At 43.9% G+C, this 4,992-nt stretch overlaps 1 pseudogene; it reads left to right on the forward strand.

The window, feature by feature from the left end:
- Window positions 1-845: 845 nt before the first annotated feature.
- Window positions 846-963, forward strand: LOC126210929 (5S ribosomal RNA; annotated as a pseudogene).
- The last annotated feature ends 4,029 nt before the right edge of the window (window positions 964-4,992 follow it).

Raw genomic sequence — 4,992 nt, forward strand, 5'->3', positions numbered from 1 at the left:
TGAAGACCACAACAACAACAACATAGTATTAACCATAAATACTTAGACGATATGTCGTGCAGAGAATGTTCACCATATTCTTCCCACTGCCCAACTCTACTATAACGATTTTTCTATGTGCACTACCGTGAATTTACAATGAAGTGAACACCCTTAGCTGCTTACAGGCGTTGACATACGTCAACGGGAACAGATGAAAATGTGTGCCCCGACTGGTACTCGAACCCGGGATCTCCTGATTACAAGGCAGACGCTCTATCCATATGAGCCACCGAGGACACAGAGGATAGCACGACTGCAGGGATTTATCTCGGATACGCCTCCCGCGAAACCCACATTCTCAACGTATTGTCCCGCACTACAGTCGTAGTGCCCCCGCCCATTATACTCATTACTCGCGGCGCGTTGCCGATTCCCGTAAGAGTTCGGGCACTGTTTGTGCATTCGCACAGAAGAAGAAGATGGTCAAGTGGCCGGTGAGCCGTTAACTATATATATACTAAGATGGTATCTGTTCTTTCGGACACGTCCGAAAAAATAGATACCATCTTAGTATATACACTACCTTGAAGTTAACCAAATTTACCGAGCGAGGTGGCGCAGTGGTTAGACACTGGACTCGCATTCGGGAGGACGACGGTTCAATCCCGCGTCCGGCCATCCTGATTTAGGTTTTCCGTGATTTCCCTAAATCACTCCAGGCAAATGCCGGGATGGTTCCTCTGAAAGGGCACGGCCGACTTCCTTCCCCATCCTTCCCTAATCCGATGAGACCGATGCCCACGCTGTCTGGTCTCCTTCCCCAAGCAAGCAACCAACCAAGAACCAAATTTAAAGCGAGCCGCGCCAACGGCCTTTCCGCAGTGGTAACACCGGTTCCCGTCAGATCACCGAAGTTAAGCGCTGTCGTGCTGGGCTGGCACTTGGATGGGTGACCGTCCGGTCTGCCGAGCGCTGTTGGCAAGCGGGGTGCATTCAGCCCTTGTGAGGCAAACTGAGGAGCTACTTGACTGAGAAGTACCGGCTCCGGTCTCGTAAACTGAGAGAGCGGTGTGCTGACCACGTGCGCCTCCGTATCCGTATCCGCATCCAGTGTCGCACCTGGGCTGAAAGGATGACACGGCGGCCGTCGGTACCGTTGGGCCTTCCGAGGCCTTTTCGGACGGAGTTAGTTAGTTACGGGAGCTGTGACTCATTCCATTGTCCGAGTGTCTCTGAATTTTCTTAGGATCATGAAGCGACAATACTTTCCGTGTACAAGAACAATGTCGTGAACACTGTCATGGCGCTGATGACCCAGTCTGATCAGTCGTTTACGTGTACTGAGAACAGGAGGGGTCCTATTACGCTTTCTTGGTGCACACACGACATTATTTTCGTTTCTGTCGGACATTCGCCGCCTACCATTAGGCTGTGGTTGCCACTACTCGTAAACGAATCGAAAGCTCTTTATTATCAGTGCCTCTCAGGCTGGTGATCTTCTGTTTCACGGGGATAATCAGCACCAGCCAGCTTAGAGTGTCCGCCTAACAAGTGGGGACGCGTTCTTGAGGAATGTCACAGACGTTCTGACACTCTCAAAGCTAGATTAAGAGTAGGATTTAACATTCTGCATTAATACATTTTGCATTTTTCTATTATTGGAAAATACATAATTTTACAGTATCTAGTTGAATTCATTCTAGTAGGATAGCTATTCAACATTATCTCTCTCCTAATCAAGCTAGAATAGAATATCATCACGACTAGACACCTCATCTAATGCACTCCTCTAGGTGTAGGTTGTCAATGACATGGCTCAAATGTTTTTTACTCCAGTCTTTGGTCACAATATGAATTCTTTAGACAGGGAGATGTACAGCCTTACTTGATGATTTATGTCGAGAACAGTAGGCATTTGCCTTACTTCCATACATTAATCGCACTAATCCTGTAACTGATTATGTCCTACCTATTCACTGAATGTATAACCAGACTATATGATTTTATTTATTGACTTTTAATATGTTGTTTAAAAGTTTCCTGTGGAACAAATATCACGTTGTATGTAAAGCCCTCTAGCGGTTAAGTTCTTAAGATCGGCGCACTCCTAAATAACATCCTGGCGGCCGGCCCAGCAGAGGGCGCTGATCATTGATCTGTCTTTTTTCGGCTGTCGTATAGCCATTTTATCTTTCATAGGCAATTTATAGGTTGCTACAGGCAATGTAATACATATATTAATTTTTGACCGTAAATTCACCATAAAAAGGATCGGTCCTATTATATTCATATATTTCCTTTCCATAATTTTATATGGGTAACTGTATGCGCCTTTTAATGAATCACAATTTAGTTTCTATGATAGTTATCAATTTTAAAAGTTTGCTGCATGTATTTTACGCAATGTATTTTTATCAGATTATGTTTTTATCGTATGTGATGACTACATCTAAGCCGACGGTAGCGACATCTAGGGATGATGTAGGCAAACAGATTTCTGGTAGCTACTGTACTTCAGAAGCCAGTTGCAATAATGACTGTGTGGGCGATGCATCCTGTTCTACACCTTATTTTAGATCTATATGACGATGCTATGCTGATATTAATTATATGTTTGACGATGCCATTATGACCTTATCACTGTAGGACATGGTGTAAAAAAGGTACGTTTTACGGTATTTTCTGTACATCTCCCTGGTTGTATGATAGTATATTGTGATAGGTATTGCTGTATTATGTTGAAAGACACACTGCTCACTAGGTTTATATATTTGTATATTGTAGATCTGAGGATGGTCATTACGGACTGAAACCGGTCATCGTCTAAAGAATTCATATTGTGATGGAAGACTGGAATAAAAATTTTTTTGACAGTATTGGATCACTGTTTGTATACGCGACCATGTCGCAATTGGTGAAAATGACATGGCTGTTTCTAATTCATTTATGGGCGTTGCGGACACATCAGGCAATCACACACAGAAACACCGTATGTACACTACAACACAGTTTTTACAGTGCCGTAGAAGATACGTAAGCCACTTAACGGCTGTAGAAAGAACGATGCCGTAAAGTTGACGGAAATCACGCAACGGAGTTGCAACTGAGCAGCACCTACCGAAACAGAGAACGTGAAACGCTTCTTGTTTCGGTGTTACCGCCATTTCAACTACAAGTACAGTGGGTATTGAACAAGCGAGATAGTTGCACGAGCGAGACCCCCCCCCCCCCCCCCCCTCCCCAGCCGCTACGCCACGGACCGCTGATTGGTGCCAAGGTAAGCTCTTAGTTTCGATGCGTAAACTGCAGTTTGCACCCAGTTTATGTCTTCATTCGTGTACATCGAGGATCACCCGGGGCCGGATATGGCCAGTTCATCCGGCCCGCCGACGCTGCTTGAATGTGCTTGATGAAACGTGTGGAGCACGACACGTCGTGACGCAGTTGAGAAACAGTCCAAACCGGTTATAGCGACGCCGAAGGGACCGACGTTTTACGGTCGCTATAATCGATAGTCCCACAAACCGGGTTTTTACTTTCTTGTTCGGTAAAAATTTTGTATCTGTAAATTTTAGGCTGCCACAGATTTAACACTTCACACAATACACCTACCGTGTTTACGATACAGTATTTGTGGAGAGGGAGTAAAGAGGAAGTTATTTTGTGTTTATGCAGTACGTACAGCAAAAAAATGCCAGCTAAACGCAGAACCCTTTAGCAAGTGAAGGAAAACGGGCAACGATAGAAAAATGGCTCTGAGCACTATGGGACTCAACTGCTGAGGTCATTAGTCCCCTAGAACTTAGAACTAGTTAAACCTAACTAACCTAAGGACATCACAAACATCCATGCCCGAGGCAGGATTCGAACCTGCGACCGTAGCGGTCTTGCGGTTCCAGACTGCAGCGCCTTTAACCGCACGGCCACTTCGGCCGGCCAACGATAGAAACTGCTCAATAATGTCGAACACGATGTTGAATAATGAATGAGAGAAAAGTTAAGCTACTTTAAAACTTACTGTAAGTACAATATGCATAGACTAATAGTCGGGAATGACACAACTTCGTTCATGTTAGCGTATTACAAAAATTAGCCAACACCGCATTTTCTCTTATGTTTCTCTTTGAGGTGTTGTAAAAGTATGGTGTACTGTGCCTAATGCATCGAAAATATCTAACTCATACAACCACAAACCATCAGTAACGAATATACTATTATTCCACTTCTGTACTTTGAAAAACAACACATATTGGAATTTAATTTTCTAGTTCTCTACAGGCAAATCAAAGACGGTGTTGTTTCGTTTTTTTAACCATCTGCTTCAATTTTAAAGTGCAAAACAGGAGCGAGTACTAGAGTATAGTGTCCCACTTAAGGTAATCAGCTACCATGGTTTGCTTTTCGCATTTGAGATGTGCATCCGCATTCTCCATTGGATCATCCATTCGCTTTAACACATGATTTGCAACCAACAACCCACAGAAAACAAGAGTTTCAAAATAAACTTTACATTGTTGGTAGTGGTCCCCAAGCAGGTAACAAACAAAAAGAAACATGGACGTTGTACACGATATATTCCTCCAAAAATTTAATAAAGTATACCATAGGGTGCAATAAGCGATTTTGTATACACATCAAAAAAAGTTTTGCATCACCTCGGTTCCAAGAGTTCCGGAACCTGTACAGGAAAGTGGAATAGAGATCAACATGAACATTATTTACCCCTTTTTTACTGCTCATGACAACCACACTATGCATGTTGTAACACCATACAGCGAGACCTACAGACGTGGTGGTCCAGATTGCTGTACATACCGGTACCTCTAATACCCAGTACCAGGTCTTCTTGCATTGATGCATGCCTGTATTCGTCGTGACATACTATCCACAAGTTCATCAAAGCACTGTTGGTCCAGATTGTCCCACTCCTCAACGGCGATTTGGCGTAGACCCCTCAGGGTGGTTGGTGGGTCACGTCGTCCATAAAGAGCCCTTTTCAATCCATCACTG

Source organism: Schistocerca nitens, chromosome 10 (genome assembly GCF_023898315.1).
Source record: "Schistocerca nitens isolate TAMUIC-IGC-003100 chromosome 10, iqSchNite1.1, whole genome shotgun sequence".
In the NCBI taxonomy this organism is placed as follows: domain Eukaryota; kingdom Metazoa; phylum Arthropoda; class Insecta; order Orthoptera; family Acrididae; genus Schistocerca; species Schistocerca nitens.